Source organism: Macaca nemestrina, chromosome 6 (genome assembly GCF_043159975.1).
Source record: "Macaca nemestrina isolate mMacNem1 chromosome 6, mMacNem.hap1, whole genome shotgun sequence".
Classification (NCBI taxonomy): Eukaryota; Metazoa; Chordata; class Mammalia; order Primates; family Cercopithecidae; genus Macaca; species Macaca nemestrina.
In genome coordinates, this window is record NC_092130.1 from 16,441,375 (window position 1) to 16,467,204 (window position 25,830).

Below are 25,830 nucleotides of genomic sequence, written 5' to 3' on the forward strand. Positions count from 1 at the left end.
TCATGCCTATAGCAGCGGTTCTTAAAATTCTTGGGTTAAAATTTCTCTGATGAAAACCAAAGATTTCCTCCCTAGAAAAATGCATGTGTCCCACATAGACATACAATTTTTCTAATGATTTTAGAGTGGTGAGCATGTGCCTGTATAAGAAGGGCAGTTGTTATTTGGCTCTAGCCAATAGTTAGTAGGCAGAAATGTGGGCACAGAAACTTTTAAAGTGTTGATCATTTTTTTAAAGGACTCAGAAATAAGGGTTTTTTAAAATAGGAAATCTCCTAATTTTAAAATCCTATCAATCATTTTAAAGACGAATACTCCACGTGGATCAACAACCGATTTTTGAGACAAATATACTCTTGGGAGTCAATAAGCAACTTTAAATCTCTGCTTTAAAGCTTCCAGTGTATTTCAATGGATGCCCAAGGACCAACTGTTTTCACTTTGCGTTCTGTGATGTATCAGCATAAACAGCAGAAGGTTGCAACTACCTAACCACTTAGCAGATTGGCACTTAGCCCAACCCAATCACTCTACACACAGGAAAGCTGAAATCTAAAAAATTTAAATACCTTTCCCAAGGTCAGATGGGAAATTGGTAACAAAACTGAAACAATAATGGAAGTTTATCCCTTCCCAGTACAATTTATTTTCCCCTGTACCTTATACCCTGCCCCATTTTTCCAGTATGTCCCTGATAGAAAAATTCTATGCCTTTCCCACGATCATTCTGTACATTAATTTGCCTGTTTATTTATATAGCATTTAATACATAACATTAAACTATACATAATTTATAATAAGGGTATATGCAATTTTAGATATAGATATACAGATATAGATGCACACACGATATGAGGCTTTTAACAACGTGAGTTCTCTTCACACAATTTGGATTCTTAGTACACATGTGACATTACATCCATCATGTTCCCTATTGTTATGAACAACATCCTTCCCCTTCCTAAGTTCTTTGCCTAAAATATATGGTGACTCCCTCATGGACACTGTTCAAATCACAGTGTAAGAATGCTAATCTTGACAGCTCCAAAAAGAACACTTGGATAAGTCAAAACTGATCCATCATTTATATGCCTTGTCATTTCTACCAGCGGTTTGAATTTGGCTTCTCAAATGCAGACCAGTATGAAAAACATAAGTAGCTAATGGCTGTCAAAAAAAATGGAGAAAATAAAAATAGCATGGCAACAAGAAACATTCTTTTTTTTTTTCCTTTTAAAAAGTACTGATGCATTCAGTATTTTTTAAGCCACAGTTATTGAAACAGTACAGGAAAAAAGTATCCACATGGGTCCTTTTTATAGTATTGCTCAACAAGAATGAAAATTAATAAATAGTAGAAATAAAAATGAATATCTTTGTAAGCATTCAATCTAGTTGAATCATTTATAATCTTATTAAATCATATGAATGTTCTCAGACCTGGGGGATCCAGAAACTGTATTCCAATTTTTCTCTTCTCCTCTTAGAAAGCACCAAATCAGAGGATGAAAACTGGAAGCCCCCAGGCCAGATCTGTTCTGATCTCTCCCTCTCTCTCTCCCTCTCTCTCTCTCTCTCTCTCTCTCAGACACACACACACACACACACACACACACAGTTTGTTATTTTTGCTGAGGCTGTTGCAATTGCTAAACTGTCTACTTTAAAAATCAGGATACTACATACACACTGCATTCCGACCTCTCTTAAATAACTGGAAAATCTGGAAGCAGTTAACCAAACCTAAATCACTCCTCTTCTATTATTTATTATTATTATTATTATTATTATTATTATTATTATTATTTTGAGACAGAGTGTCATTCTGTTGCCCAGGCTATAATGCAGTGGCACGATCTCAGCTCACTCCAACCTCTGCCTCTCAGGTTCAAGGGATTCTCTTGTCTCAGTCACCCAAGTAGCTGTGATTACAGGCATGAGCAATCACAGCTGGCTAAGTTTTTGTATTTAGTAGAGATGGGGTTTCACCATGTTGGCCAGACTGGTCTCGAACTCCTGGCTTCAAGTGATCCGGCTGCCTCGGCCTCCCAAAGTGCTGGGATTACAGGCATGAGCCCTGTGCCAGCCATACTCCTCTCTCTTAAATGAAATGGACACTTTCACATTCTGCAGCATTCTTGCTTGTGTCTCCAACACCGAGCCCATTTAATAATTGCCTTGTAGTTAAGCCTCATCACCCATTTTATCTTACTGGTGGGGGACATTTTTAAAGATTTAAAATTGCAAATTTTTGCTCTAGTGAATGTAGTGTATGTTTTACTAAAAAGACAGAAATTGGTAGCATCTATACAACTCCAAAGTAACCCATTATTTCAATATAGAAAAGTAAGATTTCACATCATAATCAAGTGCTTCATATAATACTTCTTATTTACACAAATTTCCCCATAATTCAGTTTAAGTGGCAGTGTTGGGAGATAATTCTTCATGGAGCTCCTGCATCTCTGCACATCTGTGAGAAAGACACTGATTGCCCTTTTGTTTCAGGTAATTGTCTCAAAGATATTTGTATAGTAAAGAGCTTTGGGAGACAGAGAAAGTATTACTATCTCTCTCAAGGCAAAAAAAAATAGGTTTACTGTCCATTATAAAAAACTTGGATTCTGTCAGGACAGGGTTTCTCTTAGAAACACACTTTGTGTGCAGATATCAATCTGGGCCCATCTATACAGCTCTTCCCGTCTTCTGCCAATAACCCTGAAACTGTTGCAGGCTAGCCTGTTACCTTGGACCAGGGTAAAATTTCAGACTCTTCACAGCTCCTGACAAGTTTCCCCAGTCACTAATTTTTATGAATTGAATAACTTGGAGCTAACTCTAATCTAATCATACCATATGATTTCAAAAGCACTAAATCCTTGACTCTTACATCCACAGGAGAAAAAAGATTTATGAACCTCCTATGCAGGTGTTTGGAATATTGTGGATGAACTGTTCCTGAGCAGGATACTGATACTATAGAGGTGGGGTGCTGTAGTGATTATGAACACAGCTTCCCAAGGAAACAGACCAGATTTTAAATCCTGGTTCCCTCTGCTTATTACCTGTGTGGACTTTGGATTGTTGCTTCACTTTCTTGAGTCTCAGTTTCCTCATCTATAAAATGGGGCAATAATTCCAATAACAATGCCATTTTAAGTATTACATTCAATGTTTGTGAAATTTATTAGCCACTAATTTTCTTCACAAATTAATGTAGTGGGACAACTTGCTGATAAGTTGTTCTTGCTACTATAGATTTACTAAAAAGGAACGAAATCAAATGCTCAAATACCTTCTCTCTCTTTCTCTCTCTCTCCTCTGGCTCCCTTTCAATGTTCATGAGAACGTTCAGGCCTATAATTCCAAATTTTCACTGTTTTTATTATCCCTAGAGGGTAGTTTTTAAAATTATTCTTGAAATCTCAAGAAGTCGTACCCTAACAGGCCTTTAAACCCATGGCAACAGAACATATACTTGACAAAACAAAGACGAAAGTATTGAAGGATTGACTCTAGGTGTGCTGGATTTCCTGGGATTTGACACTGTGCATTGAGAAGCACTGTAGCAGAATAAATGCCATATTCTTAAGATGGCAGAATGTTGGGTGAATATGTGTGTGGGTAACAATGAAGACCAGGCTCTGTTATTTCAGCATCTCAGTGCAGGCCCTCTGGTCTATTTGTCCTACAGGAAGTGGTGCACTGGTGGAGCAGCCTACCTTTCAATGACCAGCTGGGCCGTGGGGAAAAAGCAGTTGCCAAAGTGTCAAGTGTGGATTCAAATAAGACCCTACTCATTCTGCATGTACTGCACAAGGGAGAAGAAAAGGGGTCCATTAGAAAATGGCTACTATTGTACTTCCGGACAATTTTGGAAGTGGAGTCATCAACTTAGATTTATTTGGATTTGGAAAAATGTTAAATGTATTGTTTATTTTATGAAAATCATCATAGAGCAATTTAAATCTGTTTAGCTAAGTGACTTGAAAATAATATGCGCTCAATATAGTGGAGCCTTTATTGGTATTATTATTCTAACCAAAATAGGCCATTCTTGTTTAAAAATCTCAATTCTGTGGCACATACCTCCTTTCTTCTTAGACAGTTGGAATTACAAATGTTCTAAGAGGTCATCAAGACTAACCTCTTAGCCAAGGTAACAACTATTTGTACAGAATCTCTAACAAACGGTTATGCATCCTCTGCTGGAATATGTTTGTTGACAAGGCCTTCGCAATTTATTAAATATCCTTTCTGAAATTCCCATCCACCTGCTTTAAGATTTTTTTTTCTGGAATATTTTTCTAAGGTGTTCTTACTTTAGAACACCATAGTCCCAGATAAGAATCATTTTCATGAATATATTTTGTCCTAAAATATATTCAACTGTTCAAAAAGTGTTGAACAGTTGAATCTACAAAACAAGAAATATATAGAAACAATGAATATTAACTTACTCATTAAATTATGTATACAATATATTGAATTCAATATGTGGTATATATCTATTCTTAATATTAAATATCCCTGTTTGAGTTTTTAGATATGTATACAGAACTTCAGATTCTTTCTAAGTGTAACATTGACTGTAAGAATTAAGAAAGTTTGAAAAACTACACAACAGAGTAGGATATAATGTCATTGTGATCTCATGGATCATCTTAGAGGTAAACTAAGGTATATCTCCATAAGAATTGAAGATAAGTAGTAATACAACAGGGGAACAGGAAGAAAATATTCTACTAAAACATTTATAAATTAGCTTCTCCAATGTGTTCTCTGACTAGAATCTAATTCAAACTGAATTGGGCAGTCAACTTCAGAGTAACACATAGGCATGTTGGAAAGGAAGTGGTATGGACCACAAAACGTCACTTCACAGGGCTCCAGGTGACAGATCTTATCTACCCTGTGTCCAAACTGTGAAAAGAGCCATGTTTAAAACTGAGGTAAGCAGAATCATTTGCAACACACTAATTTCATTTGCACAGTATCTGCTGGAACCCTGGGAAGTCAGTCATTCTATTGGGGAAAAGCTTAAATTATTGGTAGTGTATTTTCTGTACAATGAATCTGAGTTATTAAAAGTGCTTAACTAATCTTATCAGTCACCTATTGTTAGACAAACTGTGAAATTCATTATAACATTTTCCCACAGACAATTTTCAAGCAATTCAGCCAATGAATTCATTTCAATTCACAAGTATTTATTGAGTGCCTATTTTTTCTCTTGCTGAAACATTATAGTAAATGTACAGATGAATAAGAGTTACTCCTCCTCTTTTCACACCTTCAAGAAGTTATCATCTAGTAGAGGAACTTTCAGTCAGGGAACAAAATACCTACAGTGGAAAGCATAATAGGAAAAGGGCCATTATCTAAGAAACCATGAGCTCCTCAGGACAAAGATGGTCTCAGGCATCCATGTATGCCCTGCTTTCAGCGTAAGTCCAACTCGTCTATTGAATGAATAATTTAAAAATAGGAGAAAAGAAAGATGGATCAAAAGTGGGTATAAAATGAAAACATGGGAAAGGTCTGTAGGTGTGAATGAGAAAGTAACTATGAAAGAAAGTATCTGAGCTGGATTTTTGAAGAATGAAGATTTTGACAGGCAGTTATGAGGAAAGGCATATTTAAGAAACAGAATTGAGCAATGAGCAAGTTCATAAATATGATGAAGAGCAAAGCTAAATTCAGTGAAGAACAGGGAGCATCTTTCACACAAAAGTTTAAGAGCAGCTGGGAAGGTACCTCTGAGGAGTATCATATAGGGAACTCACCAGGTAGAGGTCCAAGTAGAAAATATTTGTTTCATTTTAATTTTATTTTTGTCTGACCAGCATTTATCTTATTCTGATGGGAACTCACTGATATGACTAGAAATAGCATCTCATCCCTATATTTATTTAAAATTATTTGAAGTGTAACTCGTGTTCAGTATAGTGTCTGTCATAAGATAATGAGTTTCTAGACATGTATAAGTATGTGATTACCAACCAGACCAAGATATGTAGAGTCTCGGAAGGCCTCCCATACCGCTTGCCCATTAGTAATCCATCAAAGAAAATCCTTATTCTCACCTTTTTACTCTATGTTACTTTTGACATTTTTGAGTAACATATAATTTTGCTTCCTCAACTCAACATATGCTTATGATTTTCATTCATGTTGTTGCAGGTAGCAGTAGTTCATTCTGATTTCCTTGCTCTGTGATATTCCATTGTGTTAGGCTGGTGCAAATGTAAGCTCCAGAAGCACACAAGCGGATGAGGAGATGAGGAGATAAGCAGACGAATGCGGCAGAACGATGCAGCAGAGAGAGAGGAGGAGGAATGTCGCCACGCCAAGAGGAGTTCGGCAGGGGGCAGCAGGAGAGGGGTTGGGCCGCTGGATGGCAAGGCTCCAGAGGAAGATCATCCTCCCACTCTACTCTCCTTCCAGCTCCCCATCTATCCCACTGAGAGCCACCTCCACCATGCAATAAAATCCTGCATTCATCCTTCAAGCCCATGTGTGACCCGATACTTCCAGGACTCTGGGCAAGAGTTTGGGATACAGAAAGCTGTTGCACTGGCCCTCTAGCCTTGCAAAAAGGTAGAGCCCATTGAGCTGGTTAACACTTAAGCAGTCTGTGGATGGTAAGGCTAAAAGAGCATTGTAACACTGGCGCCGCAGGTACCCACCCCTAGACATTACCAAGTGCCTGCGGCCGGAGCCCAAAGCACTCACCCTGGCTCTTGCACCTGCCTGTCTGCGTGCTCCCGTTCCCGTCAGGGGTTTGAGCAGCAGCAGGGGTGACTGAACAGGTGAGACACACCCCTGTAGCATGTTCTGTCAGGAAAATCAGGGAATTCTCCTGTTTCAACATGTTTAATTTTATGTTTCTGTGGCCTATTCATTTCACACATACACACTTCGACAGCAAAACAAAACAAAACAGAATCCACATTACAAAGATTCCCTGAAGTCATCAGCAACATATACACATTTCCTTTTTTCCCCTTATAAAAACTTTACTTTGAGATATCTCATGACTGGACTTGATTTGGTTATTTTCCTTTTATTCAGTGCATTTATTATTGATGCTTTTTAAAATTATTTATGCTGCTATTTATTTTATATTCCCAAGGCTTTTCAGTAAAAGGATTTTTCCCCTAAGTAACTAAAATTTAACTCCATCTCCATCTCTCCTCTAAGTGCTAATTCAATCAATGATTTCCACATACATTATGCATTTCATTCATCACCAATGAATTCTACATCGAAATACTTGTTTTTAATTTTTTTTTGAATATGGTGTATATTTTGGACCCAAACTTAAGAGTTGATGATTTTTACTGTTATAAAGAAGTGTCATAGATGTAATTTGTTACCATTAAAATCATGTTACTAAGGATTACTTTTCAAATAGTTTGTGAAATCTAGCCAATACACACTAGAAGGCATGAAAAATTGGCAAATGGTAAAAGCTCGATGGTCTTATTTAACAAGGTGTTAGTGCTTATTCATAACAAAAGTATTAAATGGATTTAGTGCCTCAAAGGAGTGCTTGAAAGAGGCCATAGATAAAAGCAAGAAAACTAGGTAGACAGAAAATTATGAATGATGTCTTCCTGTCTTCTGATGAAAGAAAAAAAGAATTTGGAAATGTACCTTAAACCAGCAATAGAGAAGCAAAGATACTTTTTTAATCCTAACAATATGTTATTGCAAAAGTCATTTCATGAATTTATAGAAGTCTAACAAGAAAAGCGGTGTCAAGACTTGCAAAAATAACAACAAAAATTTCTACTCTTGCTTTGTTAGTGAGATCTTCTCTGAAAAGATGTAGCTTCTAAACGAGAAATTTACCTTTAGTGTATTATATCAAAATATAATATTTACAGATAAAAATAAATAATATCCCATATTATTTGCTTATACATTTATTACAAAAATTAGTTTGAGGTCCTTTGAGTTATTTATTATTTTGCTGTTTCTGTTGCTCTTTTCTTTCTTGTAACAAAAAATTAACCGTCTTCCTAGAAGATCAAACTTGAAAGAATCCCAGCACACAATTTGGTCCTTGCCAGATTTCATTGTATCTAGTGATAAAGTTTTCTTTCCTTGTAGGATTTTACTAAACAAACAATATGTTTCTGTTCTGCATTTTGAATTTCGTTAAATTTTATTTTGGCCAGCACTGTTTTTTTTGTTTGTTTGTTTGTTTGTTTGAGACGGAGTCTCACTCTGTTGCCCAGACTGGAGTACAGTGTCACAATCTTGGCTCACGGCAATTTCTGCCTCCTAGGTTCAAGCGTTTCTCCTGCCTCAGCCTCCCAAGTATCTGGGATTATAGACACACACCACCATGCCGGGCTAATTTTTGTATTTTTAGTAGAGACAGGACTTCACCATGTTATCCAGGCTGGTCTCAAACTTCTGACCTAAAGTAATCTACCCACCTCAGCCTCCCAAAGTGCTGGGATTACAAATGTGAGTCATCGCACCCAGCCCACTCTTTTAAGTTAATCCAATTGGTTAATCTTCCAACAAAGGAACTTGAAAATGAATTTTAGTCTTCATCTTAAGCCATTCTCTCCAGGAAATACTGCATATAATAATGATCCAAATGTTGAGATTTTATGGGACACATTTGAGGTCTTTCACCAAATGTATATGTGTAGGCCCCATCTCTGTTGAACAAATCAATACTATGTCTAGACTTATTGATGGCTACTAAAAAAATTACAAAATTTCAAAGTGTTTTCATAGGGAATTCCCTGACGTAAGATAAACCAAATTCTAACTCTGTGGAAAGCATGAAAACACTATAGATAGTCTTCATCCATGAATTCTTGACCTCAAACATTCAAATATGTCTTTGGGCATTTCACAGACCTCTTCTAATGCCCTCTTTGGAAAAGATTCCAGTCAGTTCTGATGTTCATTGACCTCATTAGTCAAAAATCTCCTGACCAACCTGTGATCAATCTGGATTTCCTCCAAGGAGAATGACTTTTCTTCGTTTAAGAATATCAGGAAATCTCCTCCAAACTTTATACAACATTGCTAGGAAAGCATGTATTTAATGATAAACAACATTAAAACAATGACAAACAGAACCTCTACACTGCTGGTAGAAATGGCAAATGAGGCAGCCACTTCGGCAAACACTCTGGTAGCTCCTCAAAACGTTAAATATGGAGTTACCATAGGACTCAGCAATTCCAACCCAGGTATATACCCAGGAGAAATAAAAGCATGCATTCCCACCAAAATCTTGTACATTAGTGCACCAGTAATTATAATATCTAACAATGTAAAAAAAAAAAAAAAAACACAAATGTTCTAAAACTGATAAGCGAATAAATAAAATGTGGCATATCCATACAATGAAATATTATCTGGCCATAAAAATAAATGAAATACTGAATGTGCTACAACTGGAATAAACCTTGTAAATATAATGCTAAGTGAAAGAAGTCTATCAGGGCAGATTACATATTGTATGATTCAATTTGTATGAAATATCATCATAGGAAAATCTACAGAAACAGAAATTAGATTAGGCACTCCTTAATGATGGTGGGGCAGGGATGACAGGACAATGACTGCTAATGAATACGGAGTTTCTTTTTGGAGTGATGAAAATGTTCTAAAATTGATTGTAGGGATGGTTGTACAAGACTGTTAATACACTGAAAACCACTGAATTTTATACTTTAAAATGAGTGAATTGTATGGCCAATGACTTATATCTCAATTAAATTGTTACATTAAAAAAGACAACGTAATGTATCATGAAATAATGAATATATATGTGTGTATCTGTACATATATGCACATATATATACATACACACACACACATATACACATACAGTGGAACTTTAAACAATGCAGGGGTTGGGGTGCTGACCCTCATGCAGCTGAAAATGCACATGTAACTTTTGAGTCCCCCCAAACTTAGCTACTGATATCCTACTGTTGACTGAGAGCCTTCCTGATAACATAAGCAGTTGATTAACAAATATTTTGTGTGTTATATGTATTGTATTCTGTATTCTCATTATGAAGTAAGCTAGAGAAAAGAAAATGTTATTAAGAAAATTAAAAAGAAGAGAAAATATATTTACTATTCATTGATTGGAAGTGGATCAACATGAAGCTCTTCACCTTCATCATCTTCAGGTTGAGTAGGCTGAAGAGAAGGATGAGGAATTGGTGGTCTTGCTGTCTCGAGGATGGCAGAGGCAGAAGAAAATCCATGAATAAGTAGACCCGTGCAATTCAAATCTGTGTTGTTCAAGGGTCAACTATATGTGTATGTGTATATACATATATATTTGGTCTATATACCAACAATAACCAGAGTGATTATCCATTTATTTATTCAGTAAACATTAATTAAGCACCTAGGAAAGCAAAAGGAATATATTGAACACTAAAAACAAAAAATAGTAATAAGGACATCAATAAGAAAACAATAAGCTTTAAAAAATGATAAAGTAGATAAAACCCAAGCAAATCTAACCAAAAAAAAAAAGACATAATGAACCTCGGGTCAAATCTTGGCTCTACTAGTTAATAGCTGAATAACATTAAAGTAGACATTTAGCCTTTCTGAACCAAAGACCATGCTGGCTCATCTAATTCCCATCTGCATAGGAAAAAAGCTTCAATTGTTCCAACTCATCTTCTATTCTAGAACATTTAGATTGTTAATGATGTTTTTGACAATTGTAGCTTTTAAATTTAAAAAAGGGGAACAATTTTAGAAATGAAACTTAAGCCATTACATTAAACTGTATATCCTTTTCTGATTTTTTTTCTCTAGCTTTATTGAGGTATAATTGATAGATGAATGGATAAAGAAAATGGGATATTTATACATCTGTATCTATATAAAAGAATATTATTCAGCCATAGAAAAGAAGGAAATTCTGCCAGCTATGACTACATAGGAGAATCTGGAGGACATAATGCTAACAAAAAAAAAGTCAGACACAGAAAGAAAAATACTATATAATCTCATTTATATGTGGAACTAAAAAAATCTAACTCATAGAAGCAGAAAATAGAATAGTGGTTGCCAAGAGCTGGGAGGATTAGACAAAATGGGGAAATATTGGCCAGAGGCTATAATTTTCCAATTAAGGAGGATGAATAAGTTCTGGAGATCTAATGTACAGCATGGTGACTGCAGTTAATAATACTATATTGTATACCCGAACTTTTTTAAAAGGATGGATTTTAATTACTATTATCACCAGAAAAGTATGTCCTTTTAAAGACAGAAAAACAAAAAATATAGATATAATCACACTTGTCATACCTGTGCACGTTACAGTGAAAGAAAATGAGTACCTATAGCAGAACAAGTTTCTGTGTCAAATTCAAAAATTGCATTTCTAATTTTGTGTCTATTGTTTTAAGCACATTTTTTCTATCCTTATCAGTAATAAATAAAGTGAATTTGTTTTTCTCAAAGTCTGCTTGAATTTTATGGTTCTTATATTTTTTGTCATGCAACTTCATTTTCAACTCATACAGCAGTTCAGCAACAAAATCAATACCCCTCGATTTTCTGATCGTTGAGTAGAGTCAGGAGAGCAGTGCTCTGCAGTTAGATAGACCTAGCCCAAAGCCTGGATCAGCCTTTCATTTGCCATGTGATTCTGGGTTACTTTACCTGGTTTGTCTAGGTTTTACTGGCAAATGCTGTGTGTTGCCTTCTCAATATCCATTCTCTGCTTTGGACTTCGATATAAACCTCAATCCATTTGGGACATTAATGTTCCTGATTAACACTCAACTTCCCATAGGTTAATTTTAGTCAGGGAGAAGGAAGAAGCAGCTCTTGAGTAGAGTTTCCAAGAAAGCTCTCAGTAGGGGCAGAGTCACGTGGCTTTCCATTTTGGCCCTTTGCTCTTTCACCTTCCCCGTTTTATTCCTTGTCTAGAATGTAGACACAACGGCTGGAGGAGCAGCAGTCATATTGGGTGTGACTAAGGATGTCAAAGTAGAAAGATCAATAGATTTCTTATGACACCATGTAACAAATGCATCAACTCTGGACACTACACCTATAAACCAAATCTCAATTGATTAAGCCTCTATTTTATATGTTTTCTGTTGCTTGTAGAATGTGCAGGCAGAGCTCAGTCCAGTAAATTTTCCCTTCTGATATTATCTGAAGACAGTGATTGCATTCATCCATGTGTTTTCTGATTAGCACGAAGTGGGTGTAAATGTTAACCACTCTTATTAGCAGGGATTCTTTCATAAACCCTAACAAATAGATGCCTCTGAGATACCTAGTTTCTGAGGCAAGACACGAGTGGCAGACAAATATGTATATGTGAACCCAAATGTAGAGATATAGATACCTAAAGCTATTTAGTTTGATAAAATCTGATTGGTTTCTAGTTACACCTTCATTTTCCCAGGGAAAGCTTCTGTATTGCACACTTAACCTTGAAACTACTGCCATTTTCCCATAGTCTCAAAGAAGTCAATAAGTAATTGATAAATTTTCTGTCACCGTGAGCAATTAATAGGAGTAACACAGCATCAGTTACATCAATTTTCCTGTATCTGAGGAGCAAAAAAAAATTGATTTTGCAAACTTACTGGTGCATATTGATTCAATGCCTAACCCTAGGCCATTTCTATTTAACACTTTTGGGCAGTCATTGAGAAAAATCTCAAGACCGTCAAATAAAATATAATTCTGTGGACTTTTTATCTATTACTCTGCAAGTATTTTTGGTGTCAGTAATGCACTTTCAAGTTGGGAGATGTACTCTCTCTTAAAATGTTTATATATCAGGAAATAAGAATAGGAAACGGCTAAAATCATTATTTACTTAAGTCTGAAATCTTTGATGACACATTTGCAAAGGCACTATAAGTATGTGGGTTTTTTGAAAAAGAATAGGAACTGTGTGTTTTAAGTATCTCTCATAGGTCTCAAAAACTAGTTTGAGATGAAGGGATACAAATAGGTTTCCAACACTTTATTTTTGGAGGTACTCTGCCTTCTCATCTTCCTAGCAAGGCCTGAGGTAGGAAGCAGTAGCATTCAAAGAGAAGGAAGGCAGCTGAATTTAGCAATCATAAGCCTTAAAAGCATATCTAAAATGCCTTTTTTCAAATAATTCCCTATCAACAAATATGCAGGAAGCATCAGTCCAGGTCAGGAATATTCCGGGTCCTGGGGATAATACAGTGAGCATGACAGATAAGACCCCTGCCCTCACTTAGCTTATATTCTAGAGAAGCACAGATTGATGGGAAGGGGAAAGAGAGGAAAAATAATAAACAAATAAACAGTATAGTTTCAGATAGTGTTAATGCTGCAAAGAATAATCTGGCAATAGATGAGATAGTAGGTGCTATGAGTTGGAATTTGCCATCTAAATAGGGTGGTCAAAAAGTCTTTTCAAATGAGGCAATATTTGAGCTAGAACCTGAATGACGAGGAGGAGGTTGTATAAAAACTGGGTAAAGAACAGTCTGAGAAGAAATAATAGCTTATGTATGCAAAGACCCTAAGGCAGGGAAAGCTTGAGTTGTTCATGAATCAGACAGAAAAGATAGTGGCTGGAGTGAGCAAGGAGTGAATGGTGGAGGGTGAGGTGAGATCTGTCAACAGAGGCCAGATCATAAAAATATTTGTACTTAACAGACAACACTGAAAAGGTGTGGATTTTATTTTATGTAACATAAGTAGCCACTGCAAGGGCTTTAGGCATGAGAGTTTCTGAACAAAGCTCACGTTTTGTTTCTTCAATCCCAATGTCTCTAATTAATCCTATATTTGATAGGAATTAATTTAGTTATAAAAATATAAAGAACATAATTGCTTGTTATAATTCCTCAAAATTTAAATTTTTTGATACTTTTCTGTAAAATAGTGGTTCTCAGCTGGGGGGCAATTTTGACTCCCTAGTGACATTTGGCAGTATCTGTAGACATTTTTGGTTATCCCAATTGTATGGTTCTACTGGCATCTAGTGGGTATAGACCAGGGATGCTTTCAAACAATGTACAGCTACCACCACAAAAATATCTTATTTACCCCAACTTTTCAATAGCACCAAGCTTGAGAAATCCTGCTTATTATAAAGGAACATACACAATAGAATTTGAAGGATGCTGACAGCATTTTTGTTTAATATATAAGAAATGATTTGTATTTCACTTGATGCTGGTATTTTTATTTATTGAATGTTCCAATACCTCCCCCGTAAACAAATACATAAATATATAAATAGAAATAGAACAGAAGCCAAAAAATTCATTCTTGATGCTACAGACTAAACTGTCCCCCTAAAATTCGTATGTTGAAGTCCTAACCCCCAATGTGACTATATCTGGAGATAGGGTCTTTAGGAGGTAACTAAATGTAAAAGAGGTCATAAGGGTGGGACTCTGATCTGATAGGACTATGGCCATATAAGAAGAGGAAGAGAGAGAGAAAATGAAATCACTCTCTCTCTCCCCATCCAATGAGAATGCAGTGAGAAGGTGGCCATCTGTAAGCCCAGGAGGAGAGCCCTCACCAGAAACTGAACCCCAGTGGGCTTTGATCTCAGACTTCCCAGCCTCCAGAGCTGTGAGAAAATAAATTCTAGCGGAAAGCCACCAGGACTATGGTATTTTGTTAGGGCAGTCCAAGCAGAACAACACACTTGAATATGAGCTTTCCAGACAGTGATCAACACAGCGGGAAAAAGGAGATCTTGAGGAATTAACACTAACCCCTGTGATTTATTTCAAAGTCATAGTGACTCTCAACTCAATGGTTATCAAAACTATTAAATTCAATTGGATGGACAATCAAGAAATGTATTTCCAAACTCTGCCCTGGGATAGAAAATCTACAGTGTTCCAACAACCTTATTCCCAACAGCACCCTCCTGAAATCAGTTATCCAGTAGATGACTAGGGAAATACTCAAACATATGGTTGTATTAAATAAAGTGCAGTTATGCTACGTATATTTCCATTTTAGAACAACCACATTTATACTGTGAGATTTATTCTCTAATTGAAATTTATCATCATTTCATACTGAGACATTTTTCCTGAAGATGTAAATGTATTTTATGTTTCAGCAATTGCAATTTTATTCTTCATAATTAATAACACAATTGCTGTGTATTTCTTATTTTATATGCATTACAAGAGTTTTGACAGTTGGAAGAATTTGCAAAATGTGTTATGTTGTGTTGCTTAATACCTTATTAGGGAAACTGACTTGTCTCCAAGGCAGTTCCGTTTGCTACATTACAATGAGACAGTAAGTTACTTTGACAGGGAAACAGGAAAAGGAAGCCTACACTTATAAATATAAATAAGAGCCCAGACAAAAGAGAATTTAAAATTATTCCATAGCTTACATGATGATTGAGAATCCTGATCATCATAAACATAAAACTCAAACACAAGGCTATTTTCTTTTTCCTCTGATATCTTTATGAACGCAATCAAGAATTTGATACAGTCTTTGCTAGCCAATATTATAAACACTGTTAATGTTTATGAAGACATATGGCTCATTTCCATTTTTAGCATTTACATATCCCTAAAAATAAATGCCCTGTAATTCTGCTCAACTTACATATTTTTTAAGAGTCTACCAGAACCTGTTCTCTTCTGCAAGAATAACAAAACAAGCTTATTTCATGATTATGTGTAATTATTCTTGTGTAAAATATTTATAAAATTGATAAATCATGTGACTATCTTCTTCAACATGCAATCTAAGAACATAAGGAGGGTGAGGGCAGCAAGATGTTGCTCAAGATGGAGATTTGTTATTAAACTGAAAGATTAGAAAAGCAAATAATTTTCAAGCCAAGAGAAACAAAACCTTTCACTTTCCTGATAAACTGTTAGTTTTAAAGTTAATCAATTTTCTTTTGTGAGTGTCCCATGCAATATTTATTTAACCATATTTATCTTGAAAAGAATCTTTCCTTTCTGCTTGTCCTCTTCTCTCAAAAAGAAAAGAAAGAAAGAGAGAGAGAGAGAGAGAGAGAGAGAAAGAGAGAGAGAGAGAGGGAGGGAGGGAGGGAGGGAGGGAGGGAGGGAGGGAGGAAGGAAGGAAGGAAGGAAGGAAGGAAGGAAGGAAGGAAGGAAGGAAGGAAGGAAGGAAGGAAGGAAGGAAGGAAGGAAGGAAAGAAAGAGAAAGAAAGAAAGAAAGTGAGTAGGGGAGAAGGAGGATGAGGAGGTGAAGGAAAAAAGAAAAGAAAAGTAGGAGAAAGTAGAGGAAAGAAAAGAAAGGGAAAAACTTGGGGCATAAGAAGAGCTTGGGCACAGTTTAGAACTCATCATTAAAACACACAAACCACACACATACACAGAGAGAGAGATTGAGAGACAGAGAGAGAGAGCACTAGGTTTCAGGTTTTTTCAAGAGCAAGGGAAAAAATAGGGAATCATAAAGTCAAATTGCAGTAATGACCATTACACCATATTGTTTGTCAATTTTCACAGCCCCTAAAAACAAAGATTATATTAGTCATAATCAGACTTGTGCCCTTCTGGGCCCATCTGCTTGGGGAACTGATAAACCAGGTCTGAGCACTCAGCTTCAGGTAGTTTGGAAAGTATAAGAAGATCTGGCCTGCATACCCATAGCTGCTTTTGAATGTCTTACACTGCTGCACAATATGTCGTTTTTTAGACAAAAAGAAATAATACCTTCCAGCAATCATCTTTCATCAGTCATTTGGGGCTCAGTAGAAATGAGGCTCAAGTTGCCAGGGCCTGGTGTGAATGCTCCTTTGTAAACATACCTGGGCTTCATGCTGCTTAGCTATGTGGCTACTTGCATGATTTATTGCCCCAACACTTGGCCCAGGATCCTAGAAAATCTATGCCCAACTCTACATTTCATCCTTTCACTTGGCTGAACATTTACTTTAAAGAAATAATCTTAATGATTTTATGTTTCCACTTTCTTTAAATTGCTTTTTTGTTTAAACAAATAGTGAAAAAGAAATAACTTTATTCTCTTCTCTACATTTTGAACCTTACCCTTCTTTCCTCAGTCCCCAAATCAGGCAAAAAGAAAAAAAAAAATCACATCTTTATGTCTCATGTTGCTTCTTTTAATCACAGCTTCATTTTTTATCTTCATAGTATGGCGTCCCTTTGCAAGCAATGTGTGTCTTTGTATTGAAAATTGTATTTCTTGGCCGGGCGCGGTGGCTCAAGCCTGTAATCCCAGCACTTTGGGAGGCCGAGACGGGCGGATCATGCGGTCAGGAGATCGAGACCATCCTGGCTAACACGGTGAAACTCCGTCTCTACTAAAAAAATACAAAAAAATAGCCGGGCGAGGTGGCGGGCGCCTGTAGTCCCAGCTGCTCAGGAGGCTGAGGCAGGAGAATGGCGTAAACCTGGGAGGCGGAGCTTGCAGTGAGCTGAGATTCGGCCACTGCACTCCAGCCTGGGCGACAGAGTGAGACTCTGTCTCAAAAAAAAAAAAAAGAAAAAAGAAAATTATATTTCTTGTAACATCCCATGTATATATTTCAAATAATTTGTTCTTTTTATAAGTAAAAGTACTAGAGGCCACTGTCAAACCATTAAAAATTAAAGGAGGAAGTTAGCCAGTTACAGTGGCTCACACCTATAATTTCAGCACTTTGGGAGCTGAGGTGGGCAAATCGCTAGAGCCCAGGAGTTCAAGACCAGCCCAGGCAACATGGCGAAGCCTCGTCTCTACAAAAATACAAATATATATATATATATATATTAGCCAGGTGTGGTGGCCTGTAGTTCCAGCAACCTGGGAGGCTGAGGCCAGAAGGATCGATTGAGCCCCAGAGGTCAAGACTCAAGTGAGCTGGGATGACACCAACGCACTCCAGCCTGGGTGACAGAGTGAAACCTTGTCTCATAATAAAATAAAATAAAAATAAAGGAGGAAGTTGCAATTTTGTAGGACAAATACATCTAGAGATCGAAAGTACAACACGAGGAATACAGTTAATAATATTACACTGTATATTGAAAATGTTCTAAGAGAGTAGGTTTTAGGTGCACTTGCTATATGCAAAAAAGATAACTCTATGAGAAGACAAATAAATGAATTGGCTTGACTACAGTAATCATTTCACCATGCATCTGCATATAAAAATATCATGTTGCATCCCTTACGTATAACAATAAAAAAGAACTAGAGGAGGAGCTCCAGAAATGTATCCATAAAGTAAAATATGTTTAAAATTTTGGTACTGCTAAAATTTACATATATATTATATACATCAAATACATATAACATGTAATTATATAAATTATATATAACCTACAATTATATATAGTTACATAAAACATGTAATTATGAATATTATTATTACATATAATAACATATATAATTATATATTAAATACATATAATATGTATTATATATTAATTGTACTACTGATTACCTTGATTATTACACAATTTCAAGTGCAGTGAGGAATACTGGCAAAATTATGACATATCATCTACAGCTTTTACCTACCACACAATTTGTAGTCAATGCCATTGCACAGCCTCTGTCCCTCTCACCTTAAAGGAAACGTTGTGGTGCTTATTATTGCTTTAATTGCATCTTAAGAAACCACCTGGAAAATGTTGAATAATTCAAATGAATGTACCTCTACTGGCAGAATTCCTGGTATTCCCAAGATGATAGTAAAAAAGATTTAGTAATCAATAAGAACTCCACATCTTCTCAACTCAACTATATCATCTGAACATCCATTTACTCCATCAACAAATGTAATGCTGAATTGAGTTATCAAAAGATATTTACACATTATAGACTCTTGTTCTTGTACACTCTTAATGAGACAGGTAAAATAAATTACTATTATGCAGCTATCAATATATAAACACCCATGAGTAACTATGAATGTGAATTGATAGAAGAAAATGAAGTCCATTATTCCTTTAATCTTGATTTTCTCTTAAGATATAAAAAGTGCTAAACCACCTTAAGGATAAATATAATATGCAATAAGATACAAACTGTGACACCTTCTCTAGTTATCTGCCACCATGACACCTTTTATGAAGATAGAAGCAAAAATAGCAGCATTGGCAAAATCAAGTTTCCTAAAACACCATCCCTGAAAAAAAACAAAAACAGAAAAAGCTTCCTCATTATTCTTTTCCCAGGGAATGAAAATATCACCCTTGTGGCATGTTTCTGCAGGACTGCAAGTGACAAAGCCGGTTCTAAAAGCACAACTCCATTTCAGAACAACTGCTCATTTTGCATCCTTCTGAACAAAGAATGGCACATTATATGATTTCTTTCCACTTCACCTGATCGTCCCTTTGAAGAGTTGTTCTTGACATTCCATGACAAATCACCTTCCTTAAGGCTCTTAAGTCACATATCACCTATTGCAGACAAGATTTAAGTCCTGTGCAAGAGTATCACTCTACCCAGCCAAAAATGTGCTTTCCAGGAATCCTCACAGCCTTCCTGAAACCTGAGCCCTGTGCAGCTGGCTTCCTGGAAGGAGGCCTTTAAAACAGACAGAAAATAACTTTGTTTCCCCATCTCACAAAAGAACTCACTACAGTCCGTAAACTAGATTCATAGGAATTTTCTCATGTGGAGAAAATACATATTAAAATATGGATTTACTATATGCTAATTGTTTTCCTTTGTAGAAAATGAATTAAGATTAGTTAAAATTATAGAATCCTAACACTATTTTTGGATAATCAATGTGAAATAAAAAAATCAAGGCAAATATATACTTTGAGAAAATAGAGATATATCAGACATCTTTTTTGCATGCACATGGTGGTGGAAACGCAAGAAGTGCTAGAATCTAAACTTTTTTCTCTACTTGCAAATATGGAAGTAGAGAAAAAGTAGCAAGTATAAAAGCAGCCAGTGATATAAATATAGTCTTTCTAAGGCTTTTGTTGTTATTTTTAATAACTTCCCTCAAATTCTTCACAGTATGTGGGGCAACTGACCTGGTGTCTAAGCAATTTCCATAAAAATACCCAATAATCAGTCTAGCAATTTATTGGCTACATACCACAGATGGCTTATGCAATTTTGTGGGTTTAGAAAAATGAGCCAACTGATTATTTCAGGTACAAATAGACATTCACAAAGAAAGCCAACAAGGTCTTTAGAAACAACAAATAGAAGTTTCTGCCTAGAGTTTGTTGGCCCCGCCCTTTAAGTAGGCAAGACTAAGAAAACATTTCTATGAACAAGAGTTCCTGGTTTCCGCACGCTTCTCACATGTACTACCTGGCTTGATCATCTGTTATAACTTTCCCAAACCAATCTCTTTTTTATTTGTATGTGGAAAAGAGGCAATCCCTAAGGAAATATACAAAAATGAGGTGTTTTATGGGTGCAGTCAGCATGTAACGGATGACTTATGGCAACCATCTGAAATGAAGCAATTTTGCATTTTCTAAGTCCATTTACTATAGCCCTGCTACACTCTGGAGACATAGCCAAGACCCTAAATGTTTAACTGTGTCCGGAAGACACTATGAGATGAACTTTTTATAAAGTAATAAGTTTCCCTGGGCGTATCTCTTGCTTCCAGGTAACCATAACTATGATGATCATTAATATAGTTTGATGGAAATGCCCTGAATGTCTCAGTTGCAATTAAAATAAATAAGAGGGTGCTAGGGGTTACATATAACCCTCCTTACCCTGTAGGGTAAACCAGTATCAAGCTTTGCCTGAAGTACTTTTCATTATATGTACCTCAGTCCTTGGAAGGATAATTATGTAGAATAAAGATGGTTTTTTAAAAAGCAACTAGTATTCGCAAAATATCAAGATTTTACATACATTTAATAGTAGACAGACTTAGCTACATTAAAATAATAAAATGTTATTTTAATAATATCCTAGCTGGTTGTCTTACCTCTGAGAACTTCACTAAATTATTATTAAATTAATCTTCCTAATGCTTAGGATATACCACCTTCTCCTTGAAATCCTTTAATGCATCCTTACTAGACACTAAATAGATTCCAATATTCTTTCCTGGAATTGGAGATTTGACAAGTCTACGCCACCAACCTGTCTAACTTTAACTCCCACTGCTACAATGGATAAATCCTCCCAGTCAAATTATTCTACATATTGCTGCAAGAACAAGATGTCAACATTCCCTTAGGAACTTTGCTCACACCATTTTTTCTGCCTGTTCACTCCTCTCTTCCGTATTGAGAAGGGTCACCCTTTCTTCAAACCTTCCACAGATGGTGTCACAACTTGGTGATGCTAATGATATCAGTTTTTCAATACACAGAGCTATTATTCTTACTATCTACCAGTTGTTGTGCTTAGAGTACCTTGACTGTATCAGAATTTTCATTCTCATTATGAAGACATCAAATTTGCAAAAATCATTTCATTCATTCAATCCACATTTATTTATCAAGTGCCTATAACATGGAAACAGTATTTAACAGAGGCTGACATGGGCCTTATCCTTATAAAGGGATTTCTGGGGGAGGCAGAAATTTTTGATGGAGGCAACAACTAAACTATGAGGCACATATTATAATGATTCAGTTTCAAAAATGGACAAAGTAAAGCTCAGGAAAGATAAGTAACTTATCTAACTCTACACATTAAGCACAGTTGAACGTCACTTCCGAATTTATTCATGTGCTCTTAGTCCTTTGTCTAACTCAATTATCTAAATTTTTATGGTATGTATGCACGCAACTTTCATTCAGCACTGACTATATTTTGATTTGCATTGAAATTTAAATTATATGTGCATACTTTCTTCCCAAATAAAGTATTAAAACAGATATATAGACCAATGGAACAGAAAAGAGGCCCCAGAAATAACACCACACATATAAAATCATCTGATCTTTGACAAACCTGACAAAAACAAGCAATGGGGAAAGGATTCCCTATTTAATAAATGGTGTTGGGAAAACTGGCTAGCCATATGCAGAAAACTGAAACTGGACTCCTTCCATATACCTTACACAAAAATTAACTCAAGATAGATTAAAGACTTAAATGTAAGACCTAAAACCATAAAAACCCTAGGAGAAAACCTAGGCAATACAATTCAGGACATAGGCATGGGCAAAGACTTCATGACTAAAACACCAAAAGCAAAATTAACAAATGGGATCTAATTAAAGTAAAGAGCTTCTGCACAGCAAAAGGAACTATCATCAGACGGAACAAGCAATCTACAGAATGGGGGAAAGTTTTTGCTATCTATCCATCTGACAAACGGCTAATATCCAGAATCTACAAGGAACAAATTTTCAAGAAAAAAAAAGAAACCATCAAAAAGTGGACAAAGGACATGAACAGACACTTCTCAAAAGAAGACATTTATGCTGCCAACAAATATATGAAGAAAAGCTCATCATCACTGGTCATTAGAGAAATGAAAATCAAAACCACAGTGAGATACCATCTCACACCAGTTAGAATGACAATCATTAAAAAAAAATCAGGAAACAACAGATGCTGGAGAGGATGTGGAGAGCTAGGAACACTTTACACTGTCGGCAGGAGTGTAAATTAGTTCAACCATTGTGGAAGAAAGTGTGGTGACTCCTCAAGGAACTAGAACCAGAAATACCATTTGATCCAGCAATCCCACTAGTGGGTATATACCCAAAGGATTATAAATCATTCTACTATAAAGACACATGCACATGTATGTTTATTGCAGCACCATTCACAATAGCAAAGACTTGGAACTAATCCAAATGTCCATCAGTGATAGACTGTATTAAGAAAATGTGGCACATATACACCATGGAATATTATGCAGCCATAAAGAAGGATGAGATCATGTCCTTTGCAGGGACATGGATGAAGCTGGAAACCATCATTCTCAGTAGAGTAACACACGGACAGAAAACCAAACACCGCATGTTCTCACAAATAAATGGGAGTTGAACAATGAGAACACATGGACACAGGGAGGGGAACATCACACAGTGGGGCCTGTCGGGGGTTGGGGGCTAGGGGAGGGATAGCATTAGGAGAAATACCTAATGTAGATGACGGGTTGATGGGTGCAGCAAACCACCATGGCACGTTTAGACCTATGTAAGAAACCGGCACGTTCCACACATGTATCCCAGAATGTAAAGTATAATAATAATAACAAAAATTCTTGCCTGGATCAATTATCGTCACAACAATGGACAAATGGTAATTTTCTAGCTTTGTTTTATTTACTGCTCTATCTTTAGAATGGGGAACAAAGGAGGCAACCATTAAACATTTGCCGAAAAATTGGATGAATACTTTCCTTAACCTGCCTTAGTTTTTAAATAGTAAACTAGCCCATTCTTGTATCACAAAGGGGAGTAATATACCATGGAATTTAATCAGCCATGTGTGGCAACCTAGAGATAATCTTCTACCAGGGAGCCATCAGTGAGTGACATGGAAATTGCTTTTTGTTTTAGAATATACATGTTATGTGGATTATCATCATCACCCTTGAAAAAAAGTATTTATTTCTCAGCATTCACCAAAGCAGTAGCAAAAGGTTTTGATGAGCTTGTAAAAGACAACCAAATTCAATGTAATTGTCAGATCTGCAAGAGTATTATCTTGTTGCTTAAAGTTTTTGCTCGTTTAAAAAAAACAGGTAAGTTCTTAACTATTCAAACATCGGTTTACACCAAATAGTTCCCAACTGAAGAGTTGTGAAGACTATATTTCTGAGTTAAAATGAGCTGGCACACTTATTTCTAACTAGCACACTGATCAAATTCACAAAGAACAGACACAATATGCCTAGACTCTGATTTCATGTTGCTTATACTGACAACCATCTCCATTCTGCCACCTAGACTCACTTTATAGATAAAAGAAAAACATTTTTCTTTTTCATTTTCTTTCCCCTTGTTGCCCTTTTTCTCTCATTTTTTATTTTTGAATTCTTTTAGGGAGTGGAGTTTTCTATATTCAATCTACAATACTCTATATTTTCATCAATTTTGATTCAATGATACACAAATCTGAAAACTAATAACTGCAGCCTGTCAGAAGGTATTTCTATAATAAGGCAGAAATGTCTAGGGTTCATTTCTATGAGATGTATTGTAATGAATTTTTTAGCATATACGTTTTCATTGTTAGCATCAAAGTCTATGATTTTCATAAGCATTTTTTGGGATGGCATATCCACAGGTGAAATTTTGATAACATTCTTTATTATGTTCTTAGCAATTGTAGAACTCAATTATTTCAAATCTGTTCAATTAATGTTCGATTGCTTTTTCATGCTGGTCAGCCAGTCTTTTAAGCTCTTTGCAGAAATTATAGGAGCTTAAACCACATAATGCTTGGTGTTTGAGGAGGGGGCATGCTTTGAAAGGCTCAATTCTCTAAGCAAAGTATTTCTGAAAACTGTTTTCATTTTCTTGATTTCTTTAAAATAATATAAAGCCGTTAAGCCATGGGGTTTCAAGTCTTACTTACCACTGGAAGTGAGCTTAAGTCCTGTTTGGAAGAATGTAAAAACATTTTTTCAAAGAAAAATTAATAACCTCAAGCATTTGGATAAGGGCAAAATAATTCACATGCTCTAATGTTTTGCTTTACTTGGTAAGCCTTCGAAATGCCAAAAAAGGAAACAATAAGTATCCCAAAGATACCCTGCAAGAAAAATCCCAGAAATAAAATCTTTTCTCCTTATTAATGTATACATTCATTTACAGTAAAAATAATTTCCAAAGTCTCAAACTCAAAATGGACTGTCTGAGCACAGGATTCCAGAGAAAACTTGTTGATTTGATAATTATAGGAATAGAAGCTACAAAATATACACTATGGTAATCTTATTAACATTACGATATTTCAACTAAAGTTTGAGGGCAGTAATAATCACAAAGCTTCTAGAATAGAGGCAGAAGTCAGCAAACTATAGTCCTGGATCAAATCCAGCTGGGGGCCTGCTATGGAATGATGTGTACATTTTTAAAGGGTTGAAAAAAGAAGGAAGGGAAGGGGAGGGGAGAGGAGGAGGGGGAAGGGAGGGGAGGGGAGAGGAGGAGGGGGAAGGGAGGGGAGGGGAGAGGAGGAGGGGGAAGGGAGGGGAGGGGAGAGGAGGAAGGGGAAGGGAGGGGAGGGGAGGAGGCGGAAGGGAGGGAGGGAGGAGTGGGGAGGGAGGGCGAAAGGAGGGAGAAAGAAAGGAGGGAGGGAGGGAGAGAAGAAGGAAGGGAGAGAAAGAAGGGGAAATGTGGAACAGATCCTGTATGTAGTCAGCAAAAACTAAAATATATTATTACTTTGTACTTTACAGAAAATAAATTGCTTGTCTATATTTTGAAGCGTAGTCTGAAATTCAAACTTAGGATTTCTTTTTCCTTTTTCAGGAAAAAAGCAAACTAGTACCTAGAGAACTAGAACCAAGGTACTACAGCTAGCACAAAAAGTATCCAGGAATATGCGCGAAATACAGTGATGTGTGGAAGCTGGCTTATATTATCTTGCAAGAACCCATGATTAAATTTTCAAAAATTTTGTGAGTTAGTTGGTAAACCATTGATAGTTTGAAGTCAGTCATTTGTAGGAGTTTTGACACTATGGAAATTAGCGAGCCCTACAAATAGGGCTTTGGGGATTTTATTTGTTTGACAGCATACCAGTAACTTCATGTATTCTTTACCTGAATTTTATAATCTTACATTACAGTAAAAGATTTCTGTGATAAATTCTTGGCACTGAAATTGTCCTGCTCAACCCTCTATATATTCCCAATGAAGTGGCTGTTTGCCCTTTTGTGTATATTTCTTTTTATCGCGAACTTGATTTTTACAAGGTAGCCCATTC